The sequence below is a fragment of the Theobroma cacao genome, chromosome 4 (assembly GCF_053813885.1).
Source record: "Theobroma cacao isolate CCN51 chromosome 4, ASM5381388v1, whole genome shotgun sequence".
Classification (NCBI taxonomy): domain Eukaryota; kingdom Viridiplantae; phylum Streptophyta; class Magnoliopsida; order Malvales; family Malvaceae; genus Theobroma; species Theobroma cacao.
This window is the reverse complement of record NC_142642.1, coordinates 3867054-3887284: the sequence shown is the minus strand read 5'-3', so window position 1 is coordinate 3887284 and position 20231 is coordinate 3867054. Positions and strand designations below refer to the sequence as shown.

General features: G+C 30.7%; 1 non-coding gene across 1 annotated transcript; it reads left to right on the top strand.

The window, feature by feature from the left end:
* The first annotated feature begins 210 nt into the window (after positions 1 to 210).
* Positions 211 to 317, top strand: LOC148763071 (small nucleolar RNA R71). Its single transcript, XR_016026098.1, has one exon. It is a non-coding gene; the product is annotated as a small nucleolar RNA R71 (small nucleolar RNA).
* Positions 318 to 20231: the final 19914 nt, after the last annotated feature.

Below are 20231 nucleotides of genomic sequence, written 5' to 3'. Positions count from 1 at the left end.
TTGCATCAATTTCATAGGCTCTAACAGCTTTTCTCGAACCCGACCTTTTTAAAGGCCATTGATAAATATTTGAAGCCATCTCTTCCAACAAATTATAAGCATCAGCAGCATTCTTACTCATCAATGCCCCACCAGCAGCAGCATCAATTGTGGTTTTTAATTGACCAAACCAGCCCATTATAGAATGTCTGAACTTGCAACCAATCAAGAATCCCATGATGTGGACATCTTCGCAGTAGTTCTTTAAACCTCTCCCATGCTTCATATAAGGATTCACCATCAAATTGTGTGAATGAGGTGATATCATTCCTCATCTTTGCAGTCTTTGCAAACGGGAAGAACTTTGCGAGAAACTTTTGAGCCAAGTCCTCCCATGTACTGATAGACCCATTGGGCAGTGAATTAAGCCAACTTTTTGCTTTATCCCTCAGAGAAAACGGAAACAGTCTCAATCTAATAGCATCATCAATTACACCATTGTATTTAAAGGTATCGCAAATCTCTAGGAAATTTATCAAATGAGAATTAGTATCATCACTGGGTAACCCACCAAACTGGATTGAAGACTGTATCATCTAAATGTAAGTTGGTTTAATTTCGAAATTATTTGCATTGATGGAGGGTCTCCTAATGCTTTGGTGCAAACCTTGCAAAAGAGGAATAGCATAATCCCGCAGTGTTCTATTTGCTTCGGGAACCAGATTAATGGTGTAAAACCCGACCCTATAAATACATGTCATGATATACATGCATTGAGTAGCATGTTATTATGCTAGGAAAGCACCTAAGAAAAGACGAAACCCGATATCGTACCTAATGGTACACTTAAGTTGATTTAACCTCGAACTAGTTCAAATAGGAATTGTAGGATAAAATTTAATATTTTATAGTCCAGGAATGACTAAAAATGATTGTTCGGAGTTCGAGGGTTCATTTAGAGTAAAATTAGAAATTTTGATGTTCAAGGGCAAAATTGTCATTTTGCCACCTAAGATAATAATTTGATCATGGAGTGAAATTTTTGACCAAGATTAACTATTTGGAGTATAATTTAATGATAGGAAGTGAAAAAGTTTAATTCTGGTGATTTTTGGAGTGTAGGGGTAAAATCGTAATTTTGCCACCCGTAGACAAAATTTGAGATTTTGAGAGAATTTAGATCAAATTTGACAAATTGGAGAATGGTATGAGTATAAGGGATGAAAAATATGTCTATGGGCAATTTTTCAGTTTTTTTGGGTAAAAATGTAATTTTTCACTTTTACGGCGGTAAAAGTGTAAATTTCAAAAATCACTCCACCGAGACTTTGGATAAGTCTGAGAATTTTATCTAAGTTATGGATATGTGGGACAAGTGTATGGTGAAAATTTGGAAACAAATGGATGAAATTTTAAAAATGGGCCAATGGGAAAGTGACACGTGGTATTTTTTTAATGATATAATATTATTTTAATGAAAAGTCAGCCCATTTAAACCACATTTTAAGTGTTGGCCGGCCATAAGGGAGAACAAGAGAGAAAATAGAGAGGAAAGGAAAAAAAAAGAAAAACCAAAGAGAAACAAGAAAATTCAAAGGGGAATTCGCGTTTTTCGCCCGTTTACGCGTCTAACGGTAAGATTTTTCGACTTTAGCTTGATTTCTACCTTTCTTATGCCTTTGTTTCCATTTAGCATGATTGAGGAGAGAGATCTAAAAGTGACATCAAGGGCTGGACAAAATTTTAGGGGAGAGATTTTGAAATTTTTAGGTTTTGATTTTTAGTTAAATTGATAGTTTTAGTTAGTTAAATGTGTTTAGAAATTAAATTGGGCAAGAAAGCATTAAATTTTCACAATACCCACCCTTGGCTGAATATGCATTGATGTAAAATGATGATGATCTGATTTTTATACTAGGAGAAATGAAGAGAAAATGATGAAAAATGGTTAAATGTGATAGAAAAACAAAGTAGAAAATTAACCGAGTTAATGTCACATTTTTTGCCGAATTTTCCAAGGAAGAGAGTGAGCTGATTTTGGTGATTTTAGAGGAATATTCACTGATAATTAATGGTTAGAAATGTTGGAGAGAGAATGGGACAATTTAGAGCTAAAATGAAGCGCGTTACCAATTTATCGGGTAAAGTGCCAAAAATAGGTTTATACCGCGTTTAAGCCATTTTTGGCTATTGCATTTCATACCATGCATTCGTATAGGATTTAAGTCAAATATATAGTTATTTAGCATTAATGTGATGAATTGAGTAAATTTTTGCAATGTGTCTAGGAGGAGAACCTTCCTGTAAAGGCAAGAAAATCGTACACGACAAGTAGTTATCGGGGCACCTAGAAAGCTTTTAGTTTGTACAAACGGTGAGTAAACTTATTATTATTGTAAATTATCTAGAGTTTATTTTTAAATGCTCTTTATGTATTTTATGAAATGAAAACGAGATTTTTGATGTTTTACAAATAAATGTGACAAATAAAGATATATTGGGTTGATTATGAAATTGAGTAATTGGAGGCTGTTAACTGTCTTGAAAATTATATATTTTCCTATGAATGGCTTATGAGATATGAGTATATGTGGCTATATTTTGTAAGTGTATTGAGAAATTTATGTAAGCTATTTTTACTATGCAGGCTGGATAAATAAATAAAAGCCACGTTATACTGTCGAAATTTTATTAAAATTGGTGGGTTGGTCACTGCAGTGACGGGTTTTCATGGACTGCCTATTAGAGGGGCATGGTAAACCCGGTTATATAGTTACTCCGATTATAGAGGCGATGAGGGTAACTCCCGGGGTAGTATTAGAGCTCACTTCACGTCGAACCCCCACGTGAATGTGTAACTCGGCCAACGCCAAGGAACGGCTTGTTTTAAAAATAAAAATGTGTTTCACATGTAAATGTTATAACAACCTTGGCGGACTCGGTTAGATGTCTCGGCCAAGGTATCCCCAAGGATTAGTTTTGGCTTGAGCCTTGTTTTCTTTTATAAAAGACATAAGCCTTAACAACTGTTTTGGTAAATTACAAATATTTTATAGTTTAAGAAATAAATTGAAAACATTATGAAATGGTTCGTAATTTGTTGTTTAAACTTGCCTCAATTTTACTCGCCTTTAGATATTTATGATAATGTCTGTTTACCCATTGGGATTACAAAATCTCACCCACCTCCTTTCGAAATATTTTAGGTCTGTGGTAGCTTATAGATATCCTATTTTGTCGAGAATTCCAATTGACATCTCTACCACACAGACAGTAGGTTTCTAGCACCAACACTAGGTGTATTTTGGGTCACTTGTCATTGTAACCATTATTGTACATTATAACTTTGTAAATTTTTGTATGTGTGAATTTATTTTACTTACACGTTACAAAAGATTTCTTACACGTGTTTCTATAAATATTATTTTTAAAAAAAATACTATATTTTAATCAATATTTTGAATAGTGATATTTATCTATAAATCCTTTTAAAATATTTTTTTCTTTTGATTTACTTGAGCAGGAAACTACTGGAAATTGTTTAAAAACGATTGCTCACAAAAAAGGCAAGAAACTGATATGTAAGCCTTGCGGGGTTCTAATTGGCATTTCGGATAATGAGTGTCAATTGAGACGTTGCGGCGGTTATCATGGGCCCAAGGGAGGTTCCGGGTCGTGACAAATGGCATTATTGCCATTGTTATTGTTATCCTCAACCATTGCCTGATTTGAAACTGCAACTTGTAAATTCTCCCTTCGATGTCTTCTGAAAGTTCTTTCTATCTCAAGATCAAAAGGAACAAGATTCAAGTTGTCTCTTCTTTCCATACAATGACCAAAGATATTTGCAAGCAAACAGAATCTAAAATTAAAACAAGAAAAACAAAAATTGAAGTAAGACCAAATTGCTTGGTATTAGTATTAGTAAAAATTTTAGAAACAATTCCCCGGCAACGACGCCAAAAACTTGTCAGTTAAAATTTCACTACGCAAGTATACGTATCGAATAGACAACATATTAGCAAGCAGAGTATCGATCCCTCAGAAAATTGATTTAAAATTTTATTAAGTACTAAAATTATAATAATTTAATCTTATCCAAACAATCAAATTCGAATAACCAAATTAATTAACTAAAACTAATTAACCAAAATTTATACTAAAAAGAAAAATCAAAGCAACAATATAATTGGGTAAAAATCAAATCAAACAAGTCTAGGATTACAATATCCCTCACACTTCATCTAAATCTTACCTCTCTTCCTTAACTTATTTCAATGGGTTGAATTGCTAACCTAGAGTCTTAAATTATTTATAAGGGTCTCCCGACTCATCTTATAAAAATATCTATTTTAACCAAAATACTATATCCCTATGTGTATTGAAATTAAAACAAACTCATTACGTTCAGGCTCTAATCTGGCTACATATGGCTTATAGGTATATCCTTATCCTATACGCAAATCAATTAATATGATCATATGCTATCCCAATTTTAGTCCACACTAAACTCCCTTTCCCAAGTTTGTTTAGGTTCCTAGATCAATTTAATTGGTGATCAGGCAATTAAAAGCATTAAGAACAAATTGGAATAAACAATTCAAATCCCATTAAAGATAAGTAAGAAAGAGATTAAAAATCTAGATTACATGTGAGTTCAATTGCAATCTTAGAAAAAGAAACTTAGCTACTCATGATTGCAAAACCAAATAACATTGTATAAAATTCAACCATTGAGAGTAACAAGAAAAATAAAAGCCAAGGAAGAAAACAAAACAATATTTGTCGTCTTGATCTCCAAGTTTCAACCTCAACTTCTAGCTTCTTGAATCTCCAAAGGTTGTCTCTCTAATGTTGTTAAACATATCCTATTTATACTAATAAGCTTAACCTAAAGTTTCTTAAGCTGACCTAGGATTTAATTGGGCTTAAAAGTGTAATGAGAGGCCCAAAAATCAATTGTCAATCTTTACAAATTTCCATTCCCGGTACAGTACATTTAGCTATTTTTCAATACGATTTTCTCTATCTTCAAAGTAGAACTGGGTAAATTAATCTTCATGAAAGTTGTAGCTCTTTCTCTTAGATTTTCAATGGTTCAAGAATCGCATCATTTGGAGTTCTGTAGCTTGAGATATGGCCAAAATACTGAAGCATATGCAAGCAGATTCTAGGTCTTTAAACACTTTACTTTCCAAAATTAAGGCCAATCACTTTTAATCCTACAAAAAAAATAAAAACTAATAAATAATAACCAAATTAAAAGGAGTAACATAAAATTAAAATAACTCACAAAAAAATAAACTAATTATAAAAACAACTAAAAATAATTAAATTATAATTGAAAATTGAGGACTTAGCTAATATTTAATAACAAATTTGGAATACAATAATTCTATAAAATAGAATTATCACTACTTGTGCATCAAATTCTCATGCATCATGTAATTTTGGATGTATTTACATATTTTTTAGATGTATATTCAGCCACATGTTTGTTGTTTCTATGTTTTCGGATGTATTTACATGATGTTTTGAGCTTTTGACTATATACATGGATGTTGCTTTGGATATATTTACATGGTTAATGCTTTACTACTCTTCAATTTATCTCATTGTTGTTGGTCTGTTATTCAATTAACGACTTTACTTCATTCTAATTCAAATTCAGAAAGCTTAAATTGATTTCCTAATTCCTCATGGTCACAGGTTTTTCATATGACAAAATGGGGGAGAATTAGTTAAAATTTGTATTTGCTCGTCACTTTACAAAAAGCAAAGTTTTAAATGCAAGGGGTGTTAGATTTAAAGAAACAAAAACCAAATTTTTGAATGAAATCAAGGGGAGAATTAGTTAAAATTTGAATTTTCTCATCACTTTACAAAATGCAAAGTAATGCAAAGGGTGTTAAATTTAAAGAAACAAAAACAAATTTTTAAATGAAATCTGGGAGAGAAAGAGTTAAAATTTGTATTTACTCATCCTCGAAAAAGTTTTAATGAAAGAGCTAAGTACTTTAAATTAAAAAAAAAAAGCAACATGGCTCTTTAAATTTTAAAACTGCCTTCAATCTATCAATTTTAAAACAAGCACCCGAGCATTTGTCTCATTGGTTGGTGCATAATCCTCCTGCCTAAAGAGTAGGTTCGAATCCCCCCTCCCCCAATTATAAAAAAAAAATAGATAGATGTTCTTCATCTATTGATAGATTGGCGTATTTATCAATAGATTCGGATCATCTATCGATCAATGATTATTCTAAACACAAGACCTCAAAGACCACGATCGTCTATCGATAAATTTTGCGCATCTATCGATAGATAGCCACCTAAGAACAATTGAAAGAGACACTGACTTGCATCTATCGATAGATGTGTAGCTTCTATCAATATATAGACATCTGAGAAAAGACTAGCAAATGCATCTATCGATATATGTCGTGCATTTATCGATAGATTGTCACCTAGAACAATATCCCTTGAATCTATCGATAGATTTGTAAAATCTACTGATAGATACCCACCCAAGAGCAAGCCAAAGAGACCTTGACCCATATCTATTGATAGATTGGTGTGAATTTTGAAAATCTTTTAGAAAATCTATCGATAGATGTTAAAATCTATCGATATATGGTCAATCTCTTTAATCTTTTCAATTTCTTCCAAATTTTTTTTGTGTTAATTCATCTCCCTTTAAAAGATTTTATTGTCCAGATTTAATTCAAAAATAAGGATCTTACTCAAGAAAATTTGTTAAACTTTAAATTAAAAGGATTTAAACTTTACATTAGAAGATTCAAACAAAAGTTTCTAATATATTAACACCATTCAAACACCAAATATTCTTCATACAACAGACAACCTTCAAACTCCAAATATTAAACATAAAGTTCCTACTGAATGACAATCCAAGAAAGTTTAACATGCAAATAATTAATAACTACTTGTCTATTGTAATTACTCTTTATTGATGAGCCACTAAGCTTAAGTACTCTTTTCACATAAAAGATCTTGTATTCATCTGACATGCTGTAGAAGTAATTAACCTTTTTCTGGTCACTATAAATAAGTTCTCCAGTTATAATAATGTTATCATGAGTCAACCCTTGAAGTCTTTCGAATCCCTTTACATATCAAAAAAACTTCCATATTCATGTCATCTTCATCAACCATGTGTTTAAAACATTGGCCAAGTTACCAATTTCAACAGTTGCAACTTTACAAACATCTTTCAAATCACTTATATTGTTAAAAAATGCCAACTCTTCATAACTAATACCACCAGATTTTGTCTTAGCTTTTTTTCAAATTAAATTTACCTCAGGCAACACTACATTCCTTTTTATTGTACTAGTGAATGTCTCAGTGTTGGCATTAACAGGTTAAGTAGCTAATAAAGTCTCTTGAATGTTTACAAAATTCACATCATCATCTTCATGTTCACCACCCAATCCATTGAATGCATCTAAAGTTGCCCTTGTTGTTGCTTCCATGGATTCTATTTTCTCCACGACATCAACTGGTGCATCTACTCCTATTCTAGTTACCCTAGCCCTCCTAAATATAATTGTCAACTTATCAAAATGAGGAAAAGGCTTATTTATAAGTCTTACAGCAGCTGGAAGACCCTGTAATTCAATTTCAAACATTAATGAAAATAAGTAAATAATCATATGGATTGAAGTCAATAATAAACACATATTAGTGACCTAAATAACAAGAAAATATTTAATGACACCCATGTTTACTTACCTTCACCCATCCATTCCAAACGTTAGTTTCACAAGTGACAATTGTTGACATCATCCCACTCAAAGCAAAAAGCAAAATGGTCTAGCATTTCAACAACTTCCTTATATTGTGAATTCAATAACCTCATTCTAGATTGTATAATAAGGATGCCTCTAATATGACAATTTGAGATCTTTTTAGCCATCCATTTCTCAAGTTGTTGCAAGTAATTGAGCTTAAAAGTCCCACTATCTCTAGACCAACCACCAACATTCACAAGATCCAAGCAACAATTAATTAGAAATGCATCTTCAAGAGGAGTTCATTGATGGTTGGATCTTTTACTTACCTTTTGTGATCCTTGAGTTGATGTTCCTTCCATCTACAATAACAAAATGTTAGCAAAGATCTTTGTACGTGAAAGGTAGAAGTGTATATAAAAAGAACTTCACATCCCTTCATACAAAAATTGCAAGAACCCAAAAAACCTACCCTTACATAAACTATGCAAAATATGCCTTCTATACAATCATTACCCCATAAAATTATTAATGTTAGCAACCCTAAAACCCCAAAAACCTAACATCTAATAATTACAATTACAAAAATATACTACTACATGTTGCATTTTCCAATTCTGTCGATCCCACATTTCTTTCATTGAATTTAGCCTCAAATGGATCGTGTGTCATCTCCCTTCTAATATGATTATGTAACAAAGCACAAGCCAATATAATTTGCACTTGGTTTTCACTAAATACCAAGACCTCTCCCTAAGTATTGCCTATCTCATCTAAAAAATCCAAAATATCTCTCAATAACCATTCTAACACTAGAGTGTTTGTAATTAAACAATTCTTCTTTTGATCGAAGAGTTCGATTTTGCTTCCATTCATTCAAATGATATTGTTGACCACTATCTAGAGTTAAAAATCCCTCTCCATTTGTATATTCAACATCACATAAATAGTACCTATGATAAAAAAAATATTTTTAGATTAGAAATAAAATATATCAAGCTAACACTAAAACCTTATAATTATTAATTTAACACATGTTATCCCCTTATCTTTAGGGATTTTCAAACCGTTTCTTTTAAAGATTGCATCTCGAAGAACCCTAGAGTCTGCAGCAGGACCTTCCTATCTAGGTAAGATATATATGAACTGCATATCTTCTAAACATACATCTAAGACATCTGTAGCAATCTCATTTTTCCTTATTTTATATCTAAGCTTATCATTTTCCAAGACATTGACTTTAACATAAGTCCCATCTAAAGCACCTAAACAATTTTATTGTATCCAATAGAATGGTGACACAAACATATATCTTATTAGATTCAAACTAAAAAAATTTTGTATTTAAATTATAAAGAGAACCTAATTTAAGTTTACTTTAAAACATTTTTATCGTAGGTCAGTTAAATTCTCAGTTATAGGCTCTGAATTCTTCAATATTATTGCTTGTATGTAAACTCAAAATAGAATCTAAAACAACCTCAAATTGCTTACTCACTGTCTCATCACTTTTAACAATCTTTCTCTTTATTATCATATTCTTTGCATAATGAGCAATGATGTACAAAAAGATAGCAACCATTTCCTCAATATTCATGTGTGTTGTTGGTTTAAGCCTACAAATGATTTTAAGCATAATGCACAGTTTATAAAAGGCATTCCTATCCATTTGAGTATATTCAATGCATGTCATATCAAAATTAAACACCATTCTTCTAAAGGTCAATTGCTTAATAATATGCCTCTCATAACTAGTACCATTATATGACCTTTCACACTTTCTTTCCTTTAGGCAAACGTAACAATATTGATTAAGCAAAGCAATAATCACCACTACTATTGTATATAACTGTAATGCCAAAGCAATAGTAGACACGATCATTACAATTTGCCATTTAGAATATCTACTCATTGTGTGAACTATAATGTAAAAAGAAACATTTATAAGTGTAATGTAACAACTAGGAATCAAACTGTATAACACATTGTACATCAACAAAATTTCTCTAAATACTAAGACAATCCACTTTAAACATGTAGCTCTCTTGAAATTAATATAATAAAGATTAAAACAAGAAGTACAAGTACATGAACGAAACAAGATTTAATTAACAACAATTAGCTAAAACAAATTGTATGTAGCATTTAACCCATATTTGAAAAGACAAGGAAAAAAAGAGTACACGAATTCAACTTTAATACTTTTTTTTTGTTCAAACATTATATAAAGTCTACTATTGATATTATTATCAACATTATATAAACATTGCTATTGAAACACTATATAAACATTATAGCTGAAATATTATATAAACACTAAAATCCTCTTGCCAACTTCACCAACCATCGCAAAAAAAAAATCTTGGACCAACCATCTAACATAAAGTATTATCCAACCAAAACTATTATTCTAAATCCAACAGGAAAGTGACAATTCTTCCTCTTGTCTTGTCTTTTTCTTTCCCTTTTTTCCTCAACTTGCACCCTTTTCTACTCTCTCTATCTCCCTAATAGCACGTTTGGTTCGTGGAATAGATAGGAATGAAATAGAATACCTATTACGTGGGAATATAATGAGATAAGAATAGAGTAGAATAGGTATTACATGGTTTGGTATGACGAATGGAATAGAACATGAATGATTATTATGACTTATTGCAGTGTTTGGTTGGTAACAATAACTTTGGAATAAGAAAGAATAAAATAAAAAGATAAAAATACCCTTTATTATGTACATGATTATTTTATTTTATTTTTTAAATATTAATATTTTATTTATAATCTAATCATTAACATTATAAAATACTAATATTTTATTTATAATTTAAATGTTAGTCTGATTATTTATTTTTAAATTATTTTATTTTTAAACATTAATAATGTATAATTTATTTAAAATACTAAACATTGATAGTTTAAATATTAATATTTTATTTATACTTTAATCATTAATATTAAATGTTATTATGATTATTTATTTTTATTTTATTTTATTTTTTAAATATTAATAATTTATATTTTATTTATAATATTAATAAAATATCAGTTAAATATTAATATTTTATGTATAAAGGAATGATTAATTTTTTAAATATAAATATTTTATTTATAATTTAAATTTTATTATGATTATTTATTTTTATTTAAGTTTATCTTTTAAATATTAATAATTTATAATTGATTGAAAATATTAATAATTGGTAATTTAATTTACAATTTAAATATTATTATGATTAAAATATTAATAATTTTAAATTCAAAATATTTTATAATATATAATTAATAACTTAACCTTTTTATTATAATAAGATTTATTTTTCTCTATTTGCATTTTTCATTTTTTAATTTAAATTTCACTTAATAATTTAAAATTTAATATTTTAAAATATTTAATTTTTATTTATAATTTAAAAATATGAAAATATTAATATTTTTTAATTTAAATTTAAAATATTAATTTTATAAATTTAAATTTGTAATTTTTAAAAATAAATAAAGATATTTTAATCCAAAATATTTAAATTTTATTCCATAAGTGTGGAATATCTAATACCATGAGGAAGGTGGTATTAGCTATTCCAAGCTTTTGCCCAATTTTAAAGAATTGTCATTCCTTTTGGCATGGCTATTCCCTCCCCAAGAGCAAACCAAATAAGGGGATAAAATTTTGTAAAGAATAGATGAGGAATGGCTTAGCCATTCCCCCAACCAAACATGACCTAAGGGTAATGTTTTTACAAAAATTGAATCCTATTGGAACTCTCTAAGCAAGCTTCAAATGTTTCCTTTAATTGCCTAAACTTTGTAAACCTTCCACATTGTAACAAGACAAGGCCCTAGACATCCGAGCTTATGAAACACACTCAAGCTAAAAACCCTTAATTTAAAAAATATTACACTTGTACAAATATTTAAAAAAACCCTTAATTTACTTAAGCTAAAAAGCTCTAATTTCTCAAAAAAAAATGAATGCCTGAAAGGTATTACATTGCAATATTTTCAACAAAATACCTAAGCAGAAGAATAAACACGACAAATTTGGTACAGGTGATCTATTAGCCTTCCTACGGGCGGTAAGAAGAAGAAGGCAGGATTTGATCGAAATGCATGTGTGGGTGAGCAAGAAGAGGAAAAAGAAGAGCAGCAAATGAAGAGGAATGTCAAGGTTAAGACGGCGAAAAAGATATTTTACTTTCCGTTTGCTGGGGGAATGTAAATTTCCCTCGGACATTCCCTTAGCTCTTTGTAACAAGCTTCCCTTGCTAACACATTCCCTTCCTCTTCCTCTCAACTAAACGTTGTAAAATGATTACAAGTCATTTAAATTATAGGGCATGTGTTTCACTTCTCTTAAACCAAAGGCACCCTTACTTATGGCAAAGCTCCTGCATCCTTGGCCTCTTACAAATGACTGGATGGGGTGCCACCTGGTCAAGGGTTCTGGTCATGGGTCAGTTGGGCGTCAAGTAGTTGGAATTATAGGCCTGGGTATAACAACGGGCATGGTTTTTGGTGTCTGTGTCAGAGGCCAGTGAAGGGCAGAAACCAAAAAACCGTTTCTGGCGTTCGGTTTGGTCACTTGGATTATAATCCTAAACGCTTGCAAGCTTAGGACCACATTGCAAGGCCCAGCCAATTTGGCAAAGGACGGGCCATTGAATCCACAACTGCAATTTTTGAGTGGATCCTTGTGCTATATCCGAGCCCATAAGTGCTCAAGGCTAAAGCTTAAATTTTTTTGGGGTTAAACTCGGCTCAAAAACAACCCATTACGATCAGTTTTCAACTTAAGTAATAAACTTAGAAACTTGACTTTACTCGGGCCAAACTCAGTGCATGAGTATTCATCAAACTTTAGTTGGAATAACTTTAAACTTATTTACTATGGGTATAATATTTAAAAAAATTTACCTAAATTTTTATTTTTCTATTACATTTAATCAAATTCATGTACTTTTATTTTACGTCAAATAAATCTTTAATGATTAATGGTTAATTAATTATTATTAATCAATATACCACTTATCATTTTATATCCACATGATGCTGATGTGGAGGGTAAAAAATACACATGATCATCCATTATAACATGTCAGTATATTACATTAACATTATGTGATATAAAATGATAAATGAAATTTTGAATAACAATTTTTAATTAACCATTAATTATAAAAATTTATTTGATTTCAAAATAATAATATAATTAAGAATTTATTTATATATTTTTTAAATAATTCAAGAATTTTTTTAAATATTATACCTTTACACTATTATGGCAAATAAGCGAAAAGACATAATAGCCAAAAGAAGTATCCTCGTCTAGGACTTCAAATCCAAGCTAGAATATCACCAACGTCAAGGGACTTAAAAATTTATACATAAATGAGTATTTCTCTCTCTTTCTTACTTCACCAAACATTAATCGTTTAATGCCTTTTCTTTTTCTAAAAAAAAAAAGAAGAGAATGTTGCCACTATGAATGCTCTAGGATAAGCATAAGTGGGATATACTATACATAAGCAAGAATATGGGGTGTGAAAGTGGCCCATAAAGAATGAGATAGGCAAAACGAAAATTAAGAGTGGAAGCTGGTCCGCTATAAGCCATGGTTAATGAAATGATGTCGATGTAATGTAACAGCCATCAATAAATAGTAGCCTTTCACATAGCTTCTTCCAGTGAAGGCATCAACTGATGTTGTACATACCAACCTCTGCATTATTATTACTAATATTATTGCTACTTGACCTCTATTTTGTTCTTTTCTGATGAAACTTATATGCGTAAAGATTTAATATATTTGTATATTTATAATAATATAGTCAATTTAAGTCTCAAGGAAATTGATATTCCAATTATGTTTAAACCATGAAGATTGGTACTAAAATTGATAGTTCATTTTGTGTTGAGCAAGGGGAATCTCCATTTTTGCCCCTCCTTTTTTTTTTCTTCTTTCTAATGAGAATTCTTAGTTAATTTCATTAACTTTTTTATTGTAAAAAGGAAAAGCTAAATTCAATTAGTTTTAAAGAAAATTGTTGTAAAAAAGAAAAGCTAAAGTAAATTCTTTCTTTTTTAAAAAAAAAATTTGTACATTTATGGTTAAAACAATCATTTCAACTAACTTTTTGTTCTTTTTAGATAAACAGATGAAAACAACTCTAAAAATATAAAGAGTCGTTATTTAAACATAAATCTTTACATTTGTCAAATTATAATGAGACACCTTAATCAAGTAGTGTAAAACTAAATTGTTAGGATAGTCTTGAATTGTGATTTAATTAGGATTGTTTAATTCTAATTAAATTAGTATACCTTATAAAATAGTCTTTAAATCTAGTTAGACTAGAATAACAATTCCTAATTATATTAGGATAAGATTCCTAATTATATTAGGATAAGGTTATTGTATTTGGCATTATAAAAGGACCCTATGGGTTAAAGAATAATAATCACCTAGATTTAGAGAGAGTGATTTGGTGTACGTGGGATAAGGGTTATGAGTTTGAGACTGTTCTTGTAATTTTCTGATTTTTCTCTTAGTGGATTTTCTCTATTGTTGTGCTCGTGGACGTAGGTCATCAAAAGACCGAACCACGTAAATTCTTGTGTTCTTGTAGGTGTGCTTGATTTTTTTCTTTCTTTATTCTATTGATTGGGTTAGATCTTGGGCAATCCTTTAGAGACAATTTCGTAATTTCCCAACAAATTGATATCAGAGCTTCAAGGTCTTGGGTCAATCTGAATCTCGCTATGGCAACTTCGTCGACCAAGTATGAGATTGAAAAGTTTAATGGAAGAAACGATTTCAGCTTGTGGCGTGTTAAGATGAGCGCATTACTAGTGCAGCAAGGACTATTGAATGCACTGAAGGGAAAAGAGCATCTTCCCTCGAATTTATCTGATGGTGAGAAAGATGACCTTATGAAAAAAGCACATAGTGCTATTCTCTTTGCTTTGTCTAATGAGGTGCTAAGAGAAGTCACAGATGAAGAATTTACTGCTGTAGTGTGGTTTAAACTCGAAAGTATTTATATGACCAAGTCTCTAACGAATCGGCTTTATATGAAGCAACGATTGTATACTTTCAATATGAGTGAAGGTATGTCCGTTAATACCCACATTGATGAATTTAATAGAGTTATTCTTAATTTAAAGAATATCGATGTTAAAATTGAGGATGAAGACTTAGCCCTAATTCTTTTATGTTGTTTGCCTCCATCGTATGAAAACTTCGTGGATACTATGCTATACAGCCGAGAACTCTCACTTTCGAGGATGTAAGGGCATCTTTAAATTTCAAGGAATTAAAGAAGAAAGTTGGTGGTATTCAGAATGAAAATCAAGCAGAAGGTTTGGTTGTAAATAAAGGTAGAGGTAAAGAGAAAGGCTTAGACAGAAAAGGTAAATCTATATCCAAATCTAGATCAAGAGGAAATACTTGCTGGAACTATGGTAAAAAAGGTCACTTTCGTCAAGATTGTACTAAATTCAAGGGTGATGAAAAGATCAATAAGTCTAAAAATACTGCAAACGTAGTTGAAGTTGATTTTGATACTTTTGAGGAAGTTGATAGTGTTCTTACAATTACTAATGGTAACCTGAAGGATACATGGATCTTAGATTCGGCCTGTTGCTTCCACATATGTCCTAGGCATGATTGGTTTACAACTTATCAATATGTTGATATGGGCGCTATACAATTAGGAGATGATTTCTCTCTCTTAGTTATTGGGATTGACACAATTCGAATCAAGATGTTTGATGGTATAGTAAGGGCACTTGAGGTGAAACATGTACCTAACATGAAAAAGAATTTGATATCCTTGAGTTTGTTAGATAAGAAGGGTTGCAAATATAGTGGCCAAGATGGTATCTTAAAAGTATCTAAAGGAGCCTTAACTATCATGAAAGGTAAGTTATCTGATGACCTTTATTGTCTAGTGGGAAACACGGTCATTAAAACTGTTTCTGTGATCTCATTTAATGATCCTGAAGATGATGTAACACGTTTATGGCATATGAGATTTAGTCATATGAGCGAGAGAGGGATTAGAAAACTAAGTAAGCATAGTTTACTATGTGGTCAAAAGAGTGGAAAGCTAGATTTTTGTGAGCAACATAGAGTGAAATTTAGCACTAAAACTCATCGAACCAGGAGTACAGTAAACTACATCTATTTAGATTTGTGAGATCCTTCTCCGATGGCATCAAAAGGTGGATCATTATATATGTGGATCTTTATCGATGATTTTTCAAGAAAGGTGTGGACGTATTCTCTAAAGGCTATGAGTGAAGTGTTAACCACCTTTTTGCATTGGAAGGTATTGATCGAGAAACAGACTAAGAAAAGGATCGAGAGCTTTCGAACAAACAAAGATTTGGAATTTTGCAAAGGTGAGTTTGGTTTGTTCTACAATAATAAAAAAATCATTAAACATTACACTATCGTCAAAACACCACATCAAAACGATATTGTAGAATGGATGAAGAAAACACTTATGGAGATAGCAAAATACGTGTTCTCTAATGTTGGCCTAACCAAAGTATTATGGACAAAAGCTATCAACAAGGCTTGCTACTTGGTAAATCGGTCTCCATCAACTGCAATTGAATTTAAGACTCCAAAGGAAGTTTGGTCTGGTAAGCCCACTGATTACTCCATATTGAGAGTATTTGATTGTCCTGTTCATACTCATGTGAGTGATGGTAAACTTGAGTTGAGAGAGACGGAGTGCATATTTCTAGGCTCTGCATATAGGGTGAAGGGTTATCGGTTGTGGTGTACTGATTATAAGTTCCCCAAGTTTATGGTGAGTCGGATGTTACCTTTGACAAGTCTGCATTACTTTGTGGGATAAAGTCTAGAATTGCAAACACATCAGACCAAGAAGTTGGCAAGCAGGTGGAGCTTGAAATCAATGCTCTTGTGACAGTGCGAGATGATAGTGAAATCCAGAAAGAATTGCAAGAGGTACAAGAATTGGTATCTCAACGAAGCATTACTTGTATTGATGGTGATTCTGATTCTTATGTTTTATTTGTTGAAGTAGAGATTGATGAGCCTTACTTTTATCATAAGGAAATTACATATGCCGAGTCTTCTAAGAAGATTGAGTCTCTACACTAGGATCAAACATGGGAGCTTGTAAAACACCTAAAGTTACTATTAAAGTTGGCTTAGTGTGTGAAGGAGGTGCAAACATTAGTCGTAATGTGGTTGGCTTCTCCAAATCAGATTTTACTGGTGATCTAGATAGTAAAAGATCTCGAATGGGGTATGTGTTCACTCTCTCAGGGTCTGCAATCAATTGGAAAGTAGTAGCTGCTTTGTTTACAACTGAAGTTGAATATATGACTGTGACCGAGACTGTGAAGGAAGCCTTATGGCTTCGAGACTTGGTTAGTGATCTTTGTTTTGGACAAGAATCTAGATGTGAGATTGTAGCAAAGAAAATAACTACATATGAAAATCCGGTAAATATGCTAACTAAGTCAGTTTTTGGGATAAAGTTCAAGCATTGCTTGGACTTGATCGATGTTCATAGTGCTTGAGGCCCTTTGGGGTAGTGGCGGTGTCGACAGAGATTGGTTCGTAAAGTGGAGCTTGATGAATTCAAGCCTAAGGTGGAGATTTGTTAGGATAGTCTTGAATTGTGATTTAATTAGGATTGTTTAATTATAATTAAATTAGTATACCTTATAAAATAGTCTTTAAATCTAGTTAAACTAGAATAACAATTCCTAATTATATTAAGATAAGATTCCTAATTATATTATGATAAGGTTATTGTATTTGGCACTATAAAAGGACCCTATGGGTTAAAGAATAATAATCACCTAGATTTAGAGAGAGTGATTTAGGTGTACGTGGGATAAGGGTTATGAGTTTGAGACTGTTCTTGTAATCTCCTGATTTTTCCTCTTAGTGGATTTTTCTCTGTTACTGTGCCCATGGATGTAGGTCATAAAAAGACAGAACCATGTAAATTCTTGTGTTCTTGTGGGTGTGCTTGATTTCTTTCTTTTTTTTATTCTATTGATTGGGTTAGATCTTGGGCAATTCTTTAGAGACAATTCCGCAATTTCCCAACACAAATTTACACACAAAATTAAGCATTAAATTGCGAACTTATAGGCAGTATGTTATGTCATGTTCTTGGTTCATTAATTAGTAGATGTTCATATGATGTATAATGTAAATTTAGTTTTTAGACATGTTTACGTCGAAAGAATTGTAGAAATCTTGCTAGGTTCTCGTTTATATGGTTTATTTTTTATCACATTTTTAACTCAAGACAAGATTTTGTATCTGTGTTGTTTAATAAAATAACTAGATTAGATTGAGAAAAAAAAATTAAGCATCAAAAATGGTTTTCTTCTTATACCTAGGCTTTGACAAAATCAGACCATCCTCACATTGGTCATTAACAATTCCTTTGAGTTGCCAAGCTCATTAATAAATTTGGAGGACGATTCCTATACAGTTTCACCCTAATAGTGAACTCAATGGAGTCTTAAAGTAGCATTTGGTATAAGAGAAGTGATAACACATTCCTTGTAATGTGTCTAATTAATTTATATTGTAGTATTTATTTTGCAATAAAATCACTGTAATGTAAAATTACAATACAATCACATTATAGTTAATGGATATAATATGATTACAGTACAAAATCAATGCAATCAGATTGCATTACACTTTACAATATTTTTAAAGATATTTTTATCTTTCAACTTTGTTACTTTGTTAAAGACATTTTATAATATTATAATTTATTTTTTATATAAATTTCGGGAGATATTTCTTTGTTGCTCTCAGTAATTATTCTCTATTAGATGGTAGATGATGACTGTCAATAAAATTTATATTGTCTTTTAAAAGAAAAGAAAAGAAAATATATAGTATAGGAAATTATATTAAGAAATGAAATAAAATATATAATATTAAAAATGTATTTAAGAGATAACATTATATAAAAATTAATAATAAAAAAATACAAGTACATTAAACTTGTATTTTAATAAATAAGAATAATTTTGGAAATTGATATTACATTCTAAACAAAGTACTTGTAAACTAAACATTGTAATGTTATATTTCCCACATTTTAATCATTATTTTACTTATATACCAAATACTACAATGTTATCTTACTTACAATCAGATTGTTTGCAGTTACATTATTTGTAATTATATCAAATTGTAAGGTACCAAACATTACCTAAATGTTAATAACCAATCTCGTAAACTAATTTTGGAGTATTGACCTTTGATCAACCCAATAGGCACCCACAATCACAACTCGAATGTGAAATTTATATCCAAGGCATCATAACAATGTTCCATACTTGAGTAGAATCCAGTCGGTGCTTTCTTCAATTAATAATTTTGAACATTTGGTTTGTTCTACAAATCTAAGATATGTTATTCAATTAACTTTATTATATTAAAGACTATAAGAAACATTTTGTCATTAATTAGACAAGTATATATTTCTTGTATTTATCCACCATAACCTGATCCAAATCATGTTTGCATAACTCGTGAATATAATTGAAGATTTCTTTTCCTAATTCTCAACTAAAGATTCTTCACTCAACATGGAATGGTCATGTGAAAGTGCCAAGTGACCTAAAACCAACAAAATTTATCAATGATTTAAGAATTAGATGACAAATATTCCCCTCAAAACATAAATAACACTTTGTCATCTTGTGCTAACAAGTTCCATGTCTTTAATAAAAATTAGGGGAATGTTTCGTGTCTATTGGTTTTACAAATTAAATAAGGAATCATTTGTCATCACCTCATATTACTAAAAAAATGTTCTTTTATTGTAAGTGTTTTCTCCTTATTCATCTTCAATTTTTCTTTTAATTGAATTGTTGCCAAATAAAGAGTTTGTATTTCACATAGTGGAAGTTGATGAGTTCAACTATACACATGTGGCATTAACTTTTATTCCAATTATGTTAACTTTATCTTATTATTTAATTAGATGATGTAGTGGAATGCATGAAATCTGGTTAACATAATGAATCAGATTAAGTTTATCTAGTATGGTAGTACATTGGGTTGAGTTTAAAAACACCCAAAAAAAATCTTTTTTTTTTCAAAAAATGTAAGCTTTATTATTTTAGGTACCTAAAAATGTAAGTCTTATTTAATTTTATTTAAGTATTTGATTTAGTGTTAGGTGCATGTATCCTCCTATGGAAAGAGTTTGACTCAAATCCTATTCTCTCAAATTAAAAAAAAAAGGATAAAATACCCTGACTTTTTAAATTTTAACCATAATTCCATACAGGTCCATTAGTATTTAAAAAAAAACGCGATCAGATTGTGCTCTTCTTAGGGAGATTCGGCTGGCATAAGGAAGCACCACTGACTGGCATAAGAAAGCACCACGGGGCTGGCCTGAAAAAGGAAAATAATGAAAAAAGAGTGGAGAAAAAAAAGTATTGTAGACATTTTATATTTTTCCGTTAATGCCA